This window comes from Erythrolamprus reginae, chromosome 3 (genome assembly GCF_031021105.1).
Source record: "Erythrolamprus reginae isolate rEryReg1 chromosome 3, rEryReg1.hap1, whole genome shotgun sequence".
NCBI lineage: Eukaryota > Metazoa > Chordata > Lepidosauria > Squamata > Dipsadidae > Erythrolamprus > Erythrolamprus reginae.
In genome coordinates this window covers 100,957,935-100,973,050 of record NC_091952.1, presented here as the reverse complement: position 1 = coordinate 100,973,050, position 15,116 = coordinate 100,957,935, and positions in this window count along the sequence as shown.

Genomic DNA, 15,116 nt, shown 5'->3' with positions numbered 1-15,116 from the left:
CTTTGGCTTGAAAATTATTTTGTGTGGGTCTTTAAAATACCTGAACATATTAGATTTTGTATCTCCGCTCTGGGTCCTTGGAGACGGAGGGCATACAAATCTAATATATTATTATTATTATTATTATTATTAATATTATTATTAATATTATTATTATTAGTAGTAGTAGTAGTAGTAGTAGTAGTAGTAGTACTAGTAGTATTACTAGTATTATCTGTTTTCTAAAGCAAAGTTTGAAAAGAAAAAAAATCCAAAAGAGCCTTTAAAACATAAATAGATATCCTGGAATACATTAACATTCTAATTATTTCATTTTCTTAATTATTTATTTCCTCCCATTATTATTTTATAAGTAACTCAAGGGAATGAACATACCTAATAGCCCTTCCTCTTCCTACCTTTCCCCATAACAATCTTTTAAGGTAGACTGGACTGAGACAGTGACTAACCCAAAGTACACAGCTGACTTTCATATTTAAGGTGGCATAATCTCCTGGTTTCTAATCTGGTACCTTAACCTGCCATGTTCGGGGGCAGGGGGGAAGCTAAGCACTCCGCCGTGAGCTTTAAAAGAAAAGCGGAGAGAGGGCGAGACAAGAGTTGCGGTTTGGGCAGTGCCGTATGTGTGTTTGTGTGTGTGTGTGTGTATTCTGTGGGGGGAAAGGGGCGGTTGCTACCATTGTCCAGTGATGGCGCTGCCCAAACCAGAGCTCTTGCCTCGGCCTCCCTCAGCCTTTCTTTTTAAAGCTTGCACTCAGTCTCCCCCCACAGAGTCACATGGCCCCTCCCTGAAGAAAATGGCTTTTTGCCTGCCACCACAGTCGCACCCCCACCCGAAATTAAGGTGACAGAAATGAGAGCAAAAAGGGAGGAGATACAAATAAGAGAGAGAAGGGGGGGAAGAGGGAGAAATACACAGAAATAAATGAGAGACCTGGAGTGAAAGAATGAGAGAGAGGGAAAGATAGAGAGAAAGAAAGAAAAGGCAAAGAGAGGGAGGGAAAGAGAAGTGGAGAGGAAGGAGGGAAGGAAGGAAGGAAGGAAGGGAAAAAAAGGACAAATGGAGGGAACAAGGAAGGAAGGAAGGAAGGAAGAAAGGAAGGAAGGAAGAATGAAATGAATGGAGGGACAGAGGAAGGAAAGACTTTTGGGGGGTGGTAATTGTTTTAAATTTTTCTCTCAACATACTTTCAAACAATACAGTGTGTCATCTAATTTTCCATGAATAAAATGCGGTATTTTGTTAGTAACTAATATCAATCATCAAAAGAGTTGCAAAAGTTTTTTTTCTAATTTTGTCATCTAGTTACATTTTCTTTTAATTAAATTCCCTCCTTAATGTTCCTTCAAAAAAGTACGACACCAATTATATTTCTAACTTATTAACCATTATGCCAAAGTGCTTCCTTCTTTCTTTATACATTTTCTATAAAGCAATAAAACCTTGTATAGCCAATCAGATGTTAACAAAAGAAAATTAAAAACAAAACATAAACATATATGAATTTCAGACTTCTTCCCCCCTCTAAATAGCAACTTTACCTAATCCCAAATTTAAAAATTATTTCAACCCATCTAACATTTAGCCAATTAATACTTATCTGCATTTCTTACTTAATTATTAATCTTAAATTTCAGTCAATTTGAAAAAAGGAAAAAAAAGGAAAAAATTCTAAATATTCTCTATTTTCAATCAATTAAAAATCATTAACATCATTAATCTCCCCAACCATTCAAAATTCAATTCCATTTATGCATTAATCCAAATCAGTATCACCTACTACGTTATGCCGGGCTTCACGTTACAAGCCCCCAATTAAGTCCAAAGTAGAAATTCAAACACACACGTTTGTAAAGTAAACAAAGTTGGTTTATCAAGATACTGTCCAAAACACACTTTTAATCAGCCAAAGTGCTCTCCCACACACCACAAGCCTTGAATGCTGTGAAAAATATAAAACAAAAGCAAAGCAGATAAAAAGCAGCTGTGAAGACATCACAACCACCCCTCTTCAAGAGTCCTCATGCTTAACTGTGAATTGTTCCACAAAGTCCTTGTAAATCCTGAAGCCGTTCACAAGTCTTTGTAAATTTCTGAAGTAAACCACAAGTCTCTTTCTCTCAAAACGGATAAACTCCCACGCAGAGAGGCAACAACACTGGCAATTTATCAGCAGCCCCATTAGCCTAATTGCCCCAGCCACAGGTGTTCTCCCTTATTTCCTATAATACTTGCGCATTTGTTCCTTCCTTGACATCAACCTGCATCTGCGAACATCTATGAATGCCTCCCCTTCTGAATCTAACAATGATAATGATGATGATGATGATAGTTCACTAATGGGGTAATTAGCTAATGGGCTGCCTATAACTACCTCCTCCGTTGATCCTACTTCACTTCCAGAATCGTCCCATGACACAGACGCTTCACCGTCGGAAGCTGTTGGCAGTAAAACCGGCCTCTGATAATGTGAGGATTCTCCCACGTCAACCCCCACAGTCCTTGGAGTAGGAGCTGGCCCAGAGCCAGCCACAACACTACATATCTTATTATAATCAATACTTCTAACTTTATTAAAACAGATCAGCAATTCCTAAATTCATATATCTAAATATAAAAAATAATTAAAGTCCGGCCTTCTAAAACCATCCCAATTTCTCATGCGGCCCCATGGCAAAATTAATTGCCCACCCCTGGCCTTGACTATAAATTTAGCAGTTCTAGAAACTACATATATATATTTGCACCCTGAAGAAAGTAAGCTAATTGTTTATTACAGTCCCAATGTGTAATTTTGTCAAGTAGGGACTGTAAATACTGAGGTCTTACTGAGGAGTATAATTTACAGTTGAGTAGGACGTGCGCAATATCTTCTATTTCTGGTGCGCTGCAGATGCGTGTTCTCTCAAAATATGGTACTTAGTGGAATCATCCGTAATTAACCATAGAATCTATCTGCTCAAATCTTGCTCTAGTGAGAGCTGTTCTATGGTATTGGGTCAAACCCATTGTCAGTTTATTAGATATGTAGGATTATGGCTTTCTAGATTTTTTATTGTAATATGAAGATTTATATGTTATATTTTACATATAACTTACTCCACTACTAGATATTATATGAAAATTGTTTTTGGGAACAATTAGCTAAATAGATTTGTAAGATTAAAATAAGGCGTGAATTTAAATGAACAACGATTAATGTATAGGTTATCGTAATGTTTTAATATTGGATGGAGAAAAGCTATATTTTAAGAGGTTTATAAATATATAAGATATTAGTGTACAGTATATGTTTGAAGAGTTCTTTTGTGAAAGAAAGAGATATAAGAGCTTCCACTGAATGACTACAAAGTAGAAAAAAATTGTATATATCTGATAATAAGCTTGATTTTGTGTTGCAAATTATTTTTATTTTATGCTGGTCTTTATTAGTGCCCAATTCAGCAGATACATAACAATTTCCTAATACAGGTAGGTCTCATTGAGGTTAATGAGTTCCATGAAGTGGTGAATGTTATTCAAATTCACACTGTTCATAGTAGTATTTCTATGGAAAATAGGGAAATTGGTTTCAGATTGAGAAAAATAAAAAATGAAAACTTTTTAAACATAATACAAATCTAATAAATAAATAATAATTTTATATGAATATTAACAAAATGCTAAAATAATATATAAATAATATACTTAAAATTTAAAATTCTGGTTAACAAAATCACAGAATAGTTATAGAAAACAAAGTAAACAAAATCTACTATAGATTCAGGTATTCCAACATATTTTATTTTAATCTTTCTATACCATATTCATGTCGTTCATGTGCATTTAGACATACTGTAGTAAAGAAGACATGCCACCTCTTAGATTATATCTTTTAACATGATCATTTGTTCTCCTTTTGAGGTTCTTTTTCAGATTCAATGCAGAATTTGGAAGAATTAAAGCACAGAAAACAAGGTATTTATTAATGTTGGGCTCTGTCATATGTATGTTATTTGGTTTAATATTTAATATTTATATTAATTATGTGTTTAGGTTTATGATCTGCCATTATAAATGATAGCAGATATATAGTTCTGATTGAGAATACTATGTCTGTCATTAGGTTAGAAATACAGTGGTACCTCATTTTACGAACGCCTCTTCATGCGAACTTTTCAGGATACGAACCCGGTGTTTAAGATTTGTTTGCCTCTTCTTAAGAACCATCTTCACCTTACGAACCCAAGCCCGGGCTCTCTTACTGCGTGTGCACTCTCTTACTGCCGCAGGGATTCCCCTACCTTGTGACTGCCACCGCCAGGATTTCCCATTTGCTTTCCAGCAGCTGGGCGAGATGCCTCCTCCTCCTCCTCCTCCAGAGCTCGCGGGAAAGAAAGTGGGGAAAGAAAGAGTCCCGTTTTCAAGAGGGGAGAAAGAGAGAAATGAGTCCCGTTTTCCAAAGAGAAAGAGAGGCAAATGGGTAGGAGAGGGGAAAGAAGAGTCCCATTTTCAAGAGGGGAGAAAGAGAGAAAGGAGTCCCATTTTCCAAAGAGAGAAAGAAAGGCAAATGGAGAGGAAGAAGGACAGAGAGAGTCCCCTTTTCAAGAGGGGAGAAATGAGTCCCGTTTTCCAAAGAAAGAAAGAGAGGCAAGTGGGTAGGAGAGGGGAAAGAGTTCCTATCTATCTATCCATCCATCCATCCATCCATCCATCCATCCATCCATCCATCCATCCATCCATCCATCCATCCATCCTCTTGAAAATGGGACTCTCTCTGTCCTCCTTCCTCTCCATTTGCCTTTCTTTCTCTCTTGGAAAATGGGACTCGATTCTCTCTTTCTCCCCTCTTGAAAACGGGACTCTTTCCTTCCTCTCTCCTACCAGTTGCCTCTCTTTCTCTCTTTGGAAAACGGGACTCATTTCTCTCTTTCTCCCCTCTTGAAAATGGGACTCTCTCTGTCCTCCTTCTTCTCTATTTGCCTTTCTTTCTCTCTCAGAAAGCCTAGGTAGCCGAGTGTGGCTCCATCTCTCCAGTTGTTCTTTGTATTCCCTCCCGCTGCCGCCTTTTGCTGGTCCATGCTGAGAAACTGGAATTTACCTCACGAGCCTCGCTTGGTTGCCTTTCAGTCCTTCCCTCCCCACCTCCACCTCGGCCGTTAAATTTTTCATCCTCCCTCAGGTGCTAGACCCTATTTAGCAAGGTGAAGCTGGTGCACAGGTGGGGAGGGGAGAACTGTGGTTTTGTCTCTCTTTCTCTCTCTCACACACACACACACCCCTCTCTCTTTCCCTTCCTCTCTTTCTCCCCATTTCTTTTTCCCCCCTCTCACCCTCTCTCTTGCCCTCATAGGATCCTTCCAGGGGCTTAGTTCTGCTTTACACCTGAGTACGAATAGAGCCGCCAAACAAGCCAACGCAGTGGTAGAGCAGCATTTGAGATGCTATGTCTAATGGGGCAGATCTCCTGCCCTTTGGTGAGGTTGCATAAAGTAGCCATGGGGAAGGGGGGATTTGTCCCCGTGCCAGAATACCCTCAGGAACCCTTTTCCTCAATGAGTTTAACAGAATGGGTGCGTTATTGCAGAGTATGTGAAGAAATGTAAACTGAGTGCTAGCCAAAGCAAAGGAGACTCAGAAAGTGCAGGCAGACAAGAGACAGTCACCCCAGAGACAGTTTCACATTGTAGACAAAGTATATCTCTCCACAAAGGACCTGAAGTCGAAGCGGCCCTGCCGAAATCTGGGTTCAAAAATTATAGGGCCTTTTCCCATAGTAGTGACAATCTTAAAGCCAATGACAATGGAATTAAAGCTGCCACACCTACTGGGAAAAGTGCACCTGGTGTTCCACTGCAGTTTGCTTAATCCGCTGGTGGGGTCAGAACTGTGGCCAGTTGCCGTGATAGTGCCAGGTCCAATCATATTGGAAGGGGAAACACATTACCAGGTTAAAAAGATCCTAGATTCCAGGTTATACAAAGGCAAGCACCAATAACTAGTTCAATGGAAGGGATATCCAAGGTCAGATGCTAGATGGGTGAAACAGCAGAATATGAAGACAGACTGATGGATCAATATGTTTTGTGAGAAATACCCACAGAAACCAAAGGACCTTTAATGGCTTTCATTAATGTATGTGTGTGTTTGTTGTTTTCCAGGTGCTTCTCACTTTCTAGGAGGATCCAACTGTCAACAGATCAGGCCTGCCACAGCCATTTCGCAGTTTACCCCACTGTGTGGGGAGGAGGAGGTCTGGAATATCAGACCAGAGAACAGCAGATCATCCCGTGAGAACCGAGGTCATCTCAACAGGTGCTGACCAGAGATTGAGGGGTTGCCAAAGAGGGAGGGCATTATTTATTCCTTAATTATACTGAAACCACAGGAAATAATTAGAGCTGGTTTTGTTTTCATTCATGCCAAAATGATGTACTCAATAAAACAGTTCTTTGAGAAAGTTGCAAATTTTGGAGTATTGAATTGGTTTAGTTCCTTAGTTGGAACCGTTTCGGCCGACCAGGAAGGACGTCTTCGTGACGTCAAAGCTCTGCCCATGGAATTCCCTATTGGGATTCCCCACCTCCATTTCAGCCTCCAGATCGGCCGAAAACACCGCTGCCGATTGCAAAACCGGCGCTCCGCCAGGCACCGCCGCCCGGCTGTAATCTTCTGAAACAGCCAGGTGCTTCTCCGCGGCCTCCGGAACCTGAACCCAAACCCGAACTTTTGCTGAACTTCCGGATTCGACGTTCGAGAGAACGCCGAGAAGCCCCCTGGCTGTTTCAGAAGGTGACAGCCGGGCGGCAGCGCTTCTCGGCGGCCTCCCGAACCCAAACCTGAAAAGTTCGGGTTCGGGAGAACGCCGAGAAGCCCCCTGGCTGTTTCAGAAGGTGACAGCTGGGCGGCAGCGCTTCTCGGTGGCCTCCCGAACCCAAACCCGAAAAGTTCGGGTTCGGGAGAACGCCGAGAAGCCCCCCGGCTGTTTTAAAAGGTGACAGCCGGGCGGCAGCGCCCAGCAGAACGCCTTTTTGTGACCTGCAGTGGGTTCGTAAGTCGAAAAAAGTTCGTATGAAGAGGCAAAAAATTTCCGAACCCCCGGTTCGTATCTCAAAATGTTCATATCACAGGGGGTTTGTATCACGAGGTACCACTGTATTTTGAAAAATTCTGCTTAGCAAAATGTATTAAAAGGAAAAGGGGGCAAGAGACTAATCCTTACTTTTAATCTACTTCTAACCTTCCCCTTAAAAATCCAATCCTGTCATTGTTAAGGTTTGATGATGTTTTTGAATGCCAGATCAGTATTTGTTAAGATCTTCCATAGGAATGACTTAATTGCAGATGAGGTGGTCTGGTGTCAATAACTAAGATCTGAGTGAAAGTTCCCCTTTTAGGAATTGTGATCTGGGGTGAAGAGAACTGGTTGCTGTGGGATGTGTGGCCAGGGGTAGGTGGGATGGCAGCTATCATTTCGGTATCCTTGGGGGATTTCAGAGGCTTTCACAGGTAACTGGATGTCAGATTATCTGATTGAAGATGGGTTTTAAAAAGCAGTTGGGTTTATTGCTGCTGTACCTGCCTCCATACTATATAGCCATGATGGTGAACCTATGGCATGCATAAGGGGCGTACATAAGTGCACTGGTGTACCTTTCGTCCCCTGTCCAATTGTCTTTCCTTTCTCTCACATATCATATAGTATATTCTCTTTCTTTCATATATCCTCTCCTCTGAGTTCACTTTTACCCTTATATATATTACTATGTGTCTATTTTTCTTCCTATGTATTTGTGTATTGGATAAATGAATAAATAAATAAAAATAAATAAATGTCACAGATGACCCAGAGAGCCATATCTGAGGACACACGTGTTGCCGTATGTCCGTCATTATGCACAGCAGGCTTTCCTGAAACCTTGGGTCCATTTTTTGCCATCCACAGGTTCCGGAAGCTTTCCTGAAGCCTGGAGTAAGAGAAAACAATCTCTCCCCACCCTCTGGAAGGCCAAAAATCAGTTGGAATCTGTTTTTTGCTATCCACAGGTTCTGGAGGCTTCAGTAAGCACTATGCGCATAAGGAAAGCACAGTGGGGGTTGTGCGCACCTGCACAGAGGAGTACATTGCATTATGGGAGAAAACAACCTCTCCCCACCTTCTGGAACAGACCTGGGCAAGATACGGCCTGGGGGCTGGATGTGGCCCGCCCGCTGTCTGTGACCGGCCCGTGGAGGTCAGTCCAACCTGTGCGCGCGCATATGCGTGCAGGCAAAAACCAAAAGCCACATGGTGGAGTCGGACGGCTTCGCCACCTGCACGAAGAAGCAAAAGGCGAAAAAATGGCAATCGCATCATGCCTATTGCTTGGCTGACGGCGCTGCCTACACTGGAACTCTCACCTCACCCTCTCCACCTTTCCCTTAAGTTGACATAACCTTCTTTGGGAATTCGCGGCGGAGCCTCTCCCACCCCCAGTGGGGGTAAATTAGGTTGGGGAGCAGGGAGACAATTGGAAGACTGTGAATAGAGGGAAGGAAGGAGGAAGGGAAGTAAGGAATGAAGGAAGGAGAGAAGGGAAGGAGGGAAGGAAGGGAGAAAAGAAGGAAGGAAGGAGAAATGGAGGAAGGGAGGGAAGGAGGAAGGAAAGAAGGAGAAATGGAGGAAGGAAGGAAGGAAGGAAGGAAGGAAGGAAGGAAGGAAGGAAGGAGAAATTGTATTACTCTGGAAATATAAAATATAAAACTGTTAAATTTGAATATCTCCCTTCTTCATCAAAGAAAATCTAGGATCTGAAGGAGTATGATATGAAATATGTCCAGGCCAATCCGCTAAAGCGAATTGAAGATCCTCTGAAACTTTAAAAAGTGCATCCCAGGTATTCAAAGGACAAGGAACTATAAATGAAAGTGGTTCAATACCTGCTAAAAGCTTGCACCTGCGATGGCCTTTGAAAATGAGATTTGCAAAAAGAGTATACTTTTGGGTAATACTTGTCCTTGGGGTGTGGGACAAGTGAAGCCATTCTAAAAATCGCAATGGAGGGCCGATTTGAGACAAAACAGCAGTTGGTAGGGTAGCAGTGTTCAAAATAATTAAGACAGTTGGCTCATTCTCTTGCATACAATCTACCCATACTTGCTGAAGAGCTGTATCAACAATTTCAAGGGTGTCCTTTTGCTGCTGGTTCAAAGGGATCCTGTCTCCCGGAGCCTTGCCGCCGGAAAAAGCAGAAAAAAGAGGAGTTAATTGAGCTGATGTTAAACCCAAATACGTGTGCGCCCAGTTGAGGGCGCCCAAGTACTGTTGTAACTTAACTAGGGTGGTTGTGTCCGGTAAAAAAAGGTGTGGCAAGTAAGGAGCAGCTCTGGCTGCCAAGAGCCTATGACCCAAATATAAATAGGGCTCCTTGATCTGAATTTTTTCAGGGGAGACATGAAGTCCTGCAATTCCTAGGAGAGAAGAGAATCTAAGAACTGCTGGACGGTACCCAGTGGACCTGGTGTGGCCACAAGGATATCGTCCATATAATGGTAAATTAAGAGCTGTTTATGTTGCAATCTGAAAGGTCGTAAAACGGCATTGACATAATACTGGCACATGGTGGGACTATTAATCATGCCTTGTGGCAAAACTTTCCACTAATATCGAGAAGAAAGTTTGGAATTGTTTAATGGTAAGACTGTAAAAGCAAATAATTGTCAGTCCTTCTTCTGTAATGGGATGGGAAAAAAGGCATCCTTTGAATCAATTAACATAAGATCCCAGTCTCGGGGAATAAGATTGGGGTTTGGCAGGTTGCATTGAAGCACACCCATAGGCTGTAAAATTCTATTAATGGCCCGTAGATCGTGCAAGAATCTCCATTTTCCTGACTTCTTTTTAATTACAAAAACAGGAGTATTATAAGGACTCACAGAGGGTTCGATATGACCCATTTGCAATTGTTCTTCCACTAGTGCAGTAAGGGCAGTTAACTTTTCCATGGGAAGAGGCCATTGATCCACCCACACCAGGGAGGAGTCAAGCAGGGTGAGTGAGAGAGGGGGAGGCATTATTGCAAAACCAAGCGTCCGCCCAATTGTGAAATCAGATATCTCCCCCACAAGTTAACGTGAAGGGGTAGGACTAAAGGCTTGATGTGCGCAGTAACAGAGCACTCAGAGGAAGTGACAGTAAGCCAATCCTTACTAACCTGAGCATTCTGAACACCCCCCACACCTCGGACAGCGGGCGAGAAAATGACGGGCCACTGGGATGGCCATTCAGACTGTTGAATTATGGAGACATTCGCCCCAGTGTCCAGAATTCCTGAAAAAGAATGTGGGAATTTGAAATGTGAGTGTCAACAGTAAGGCAATCCATTTGAGCAGCACCAATGCGAGTGATTCTATGGAAGTCCTGAGGTTCCCTTTCTAAAGGGACTGGGATTGCTTGTGCAACAAGTTCACCCTTTTCCACTGTTAAAGGCGTGTCCAGAAGACAAATAAGGGCAACAGAGGCAAAGTCTGTCAGAATGAGGGAAATTAAAGTCCGTTTGAACCTTAAATCATTCTGGAGGTGATGGATTGAGAGAGCAGACATTTGTTGTCAAAGCAAGATTTCTTTTTATTATAAAAGTAGAAAATTAAATATGTCATGAGAGACAAATAAAAAATACATCTTCACATTATGGCTGCTAACACCCTGCCTTCTTTCTACAATTCCATTAAGAGCCGGGGAGTAAGGTGCTGGCGCTTGATGATGGATTCCATTTTTCCTCATACATCCTTGGAATTGCTGGGACATGATCACTTTGTATTCTTCTGATGCGGACACCATGTTGTTAGTACCTCTGTAGCAAAGTCTTTAAAGATCTGAAAACTCTCAGATTTTTGTTCCATTAGGAATACATACCCATATCTAGAATAACTATCAACAATAGTCAAGAAATACTTACAGTTCCTTTTAGTAAGCCGAAATGGACCGACAATGTCAGTATCAACCAAATCAAAAATGCGTGTAGACAAATGTGTGGCATGCTTAGCAATAGGTGCAGCTTTAGATTTAGAAGAGTTGCAAACAGAACAGTCTAAATGAATTTTGCAATTACTATCAACCTTAAAACCATTTACAAGTTCAGGCATCTTGGATAAGACTGGATAAGATGCATGGCCCAAACGACGGTGCCATTGGTGAACACACCTGGAATGAAAAGATTTGTTTGTTAATACAGGTTTAACATTTGCAACATCATGTGGAACCTCTTGAACCTCATTGGCTTTAGGAGCCTTTGTTTCTATAGTGACAACAGGTTTTCTCTCTGGACCTGTGCTTTTGCCCTTTGGAACTTTTATACTTACATCACGTTTTACATGAGGATTTGGCTTTAAGTAGTAAACACCTCTGATTGGAAAAGCAGTAGCAATGACTCTTCTGTTCTTGACAATGTAGCCTTCACTTAGTTTAAAAGTCACTTCGGAACCTATATCTTCATTTAGGCCAGTGATTTTCAACCTTTTTTTAGCTGCGGCACATTTTTTACATTTACAAAACCCTGGGGCACATTGAGTAGGGGGGGGGCTAAAAAAATTATCTCTCTTCCTCCCTTTCACTCTATTTCTCTCTCCCACTTTATCTCCCTTCCTTCCTCTTTTTTCCTCTCTCTCCATCCCTCTTTCTTTCTCTTCCTTCCTTCCTCTCTTTTTTGCTCTCTTTCTCTCTCCCTCCCTACCTCTCTCTCTTTCTTTCTCTCCCTTTCTCTCTCTTGCTTTCTTTCTCTTGTTCTCTTTCTCTCTCTCTCTTGCTTTCTTTCTCTCTCTCTTGTTCTCTTTCTCTCTCGCTCTTTCTCTCTTTTTTTCTTTCTCTTTCTTTCTATCTCACTTGCTTGCTTTCTCTCTCTGAGCTTCGCGGCACACCTGACCATGTCTCACGGCACACTAGTGTGCCACGGCACACTGGTTGAAAAACACTGATTTAGGCGATATGTGCTGAGTATATTGCTTGTAGCTTGTGGAATATATAGAACATGTGGAATCATCTGGTCTAATTCTTTTATGTAGACAGTTCCTTCTCCTTCAACTTTGCATAAGTGATTTGACACTGCATGTAATTCTTTAATATCAGTCTTATAAAATTTTATGAACAGTTCTTTTTGGTAGGTGATGTGAAAAGCTGCTCCGCTGTCTAATGTCCATAAATGTTGAATGTCGTACTGTGGACTCTTTTGTCAAACATTGTTCAGGATGAAAGAATTGATGTAAGGACATGGCTCACCTCTAGAACCTCGTTGAGATGATCTGTAGTTGCTGGAGCTTCTGCTTCTGGAACCCCTAGGATCTGTTCCTCTGAGCTGAGCAGGATATTGGGAGCTTTGAGAATCACCAGATTGAGAGCGTTGAAAATCACCAGATTGAGAGCGATGAAAATCTGTTCTTCTAGGCTGATTGTGCCGTGAATATCTTGGAGTGTAGCCCCTTTGTTGGTAGCTGTGACTCATTGTAGGTTTGTAACCAGGTGCTGTAGTTTTGAGTCTACTTTGCATAATCACTTCTTCTTCTGTTAACAGCTTACATACTCTGGACGTAGTTCTTTGAGCTAAAGGTATGTTATTATACTTTGTAATAGCATCTTTCCATTCATAATTTAAAGACGTGATTATTGCGGTTGTCATCTGTATGTCGTCTATTTGATAGCCTCTCTCTATCAGATCCTTTTGCATTGCTAGAAGTTTAGATAAGTGTGGAGCAATTTAGATTTAAAAGAGATTACTAACCGACCTCTGCTGCCATGTCAGAATGAGGGGAATTAAAGTCCGTCTGAACCTTAAATCATTCTGGAGGTGATGGATTGAGAGAGCAGACATTTGTTGTCAGAGCAAGATTTCTTTTTATCATAAAAGTAGAAAATTAAATATGTCATGAGAGACAAATAAAAAATACATCTTCACATTATGGCTGCTAACACAGGACTGACTTAATTAAAATGGAGAGGAGGATAAAGACGAATGTGAGCTATAATGACGTGGCAGGATTTTACATCATAGTAGGAGGAGCTAATAAAACACACACGCAGTTAACTATTTAATTACTGAATGTCTCTGAATGTCTTTGGGGCTGTCAATATTCAGCGTGACAAGGTCTGCGGCATCTCTCAGAAAGGGAGAGGCTATGACTCCACGGGTAATAAATTCTTTCCTGGGGTATAAAATCAATGGCAATGGGGGGGCAGACCAGATGGATCATCCTCACCTGCTTCCGGAAAATAAAAATCAGGCTCTGGTTCAAGAGGTAAAAAATAAGTAAGGCCAGGGGTCATCATAGACACAGTTTCAGAAGCATAGAGACCAAAAGAAAGAAGCATACGCCCAAAATCAAAAATTTCAGCCTTTGGTGCAGGGCTAGCTGAATGCCCCCACTCTAGTTTTCCTGGTCCTGGGGCTGAGGTTGAGGCTGTACTTTACATTGATTTGCCCAATGATACCGTTTCTTGAATTTGGGACAAAGAGTGCGTGGTTTGGCTGTGCTAGGGTTAAAGCGTTGCTTTTGGGCGGCCCCCCCTCCTAGGGCCTGTACTGGTTTTTGAAATGACCATATTTACTGCAATTATAACAGTTGCCAGATCGTGGATTGGGGTTAAACCTTTGCAATGCCATGTACAGTAATACCTCGTCTTACGAACCTAATTGGTTCCGGAAGGAGGTTCGTAAGGCGAAATGTTCGTAACACGAAACAATGTTTCCCATTGGAAACAATGTAAAAGCGATTAATGTGTGCAAGGGGAAAAAAAATCCCCAAATGGTGCTCCGCTGGGCGCCGCTGCCCAGCTGTCACCTTTTAAAAGAACCGTTGTACATACCTGAACGGTCTTCTCAATGCTCTGGAAGGAGTCCAACATGGGTTAAAATCCAATCCTATTGGTAGAGACTGAGTTAATTTAAATAATTAGCAGGCACCGCCCCCTAGTAGCCCCCAAGAGCTCAGTTTTAAAAACGAAGACAATGTAAGAACAACAAGAATTTATTGAACATTAATAACATATAACTTTAAACAACCCAAATACTCCGGCGACCTGGCCAAAAACCATGCCGGGTGGGTTTGGACTCTCCTTCCAGAGCATTGAGAAGACCGTTCAGGTATGTACAACGGTTCTTCTCCAGTGCTACTGGAAGGAGAGTCCATCATGGGATATACCAAAGATCAAATCCCTTGGGTGGGAAAAGGCTGCGTCAAGGTCGTTGGAGTGGTACACACTCGCTGCAAGACACGTCTGCCAAACGAAGCCTCCGCCGAAGCTAGGGAGTTTAGTTTATAGTGGCGGATAAAGGTAGAAGGAGAAGCCCAAGTCGCTGCTCGGCAAATGTCCTCGATGGATGGTTGAGTCGCCCAAGCTGCCGATGCAGCTGCACTTCTGGTAGAATGTGCTGTCACCCCTGCCGGAGGTGACAAGGATCGTGCTTTATAAGCCTCCTCGATGCAATCTCTAAGCCAGCGACTGAGAGACTGAGATGAAACACCCAGTCCCATCTTATTCTGGGCAAAAGAGACAAATAGTGTCTCGGTCTTTCTGAAAGGTGCTGTCCTCCTAATGTAGAGCTTCAAGGCTCTCCTGACATCAATCTTGTGCCACCTGAGCTCCGAAGGATGTTGGCCGTGCGTATAAAAGTCTGGGAGCACAAGTTCTTGTTTCCTGTGAAACCCAGAATTCACTTTTGGAATGAAAGAGGGATCCAACCTCAACACAACCCTATCTGGATGAAAGATACATAAATCCTGTCTAATAGACAGGGCGGATAGTTCAGAAACTCGTCGGGCCGACATAATCGCCACTAGAAATAAGGTTTTAATCGAGATCAATCGGAATGGAATAGATCTCATGGGCTCAAAGGGAGGTCCGGTAAGCGCCCGCAGGACCAGAGAAAGATCCCATGTCGGGAATCTCCGTATTGGAGGGGAGTGCGTATTAATGGCACCTTTAATGAAGTCCCTTATCCACGGATGTTGAGCCAGAGAACGGGTTTCTGACAATCGAAGGATAGTTGAAAGAGCGGCTACCTGCCTCTTCAGTGTGTTAGGAGCTAGTCCTCGTTCAATGCCCGATTGTAGGAATTCCAACACTGAAATTATGGACGCCTCCTTAGGATCAGCATGATGGTCCGAA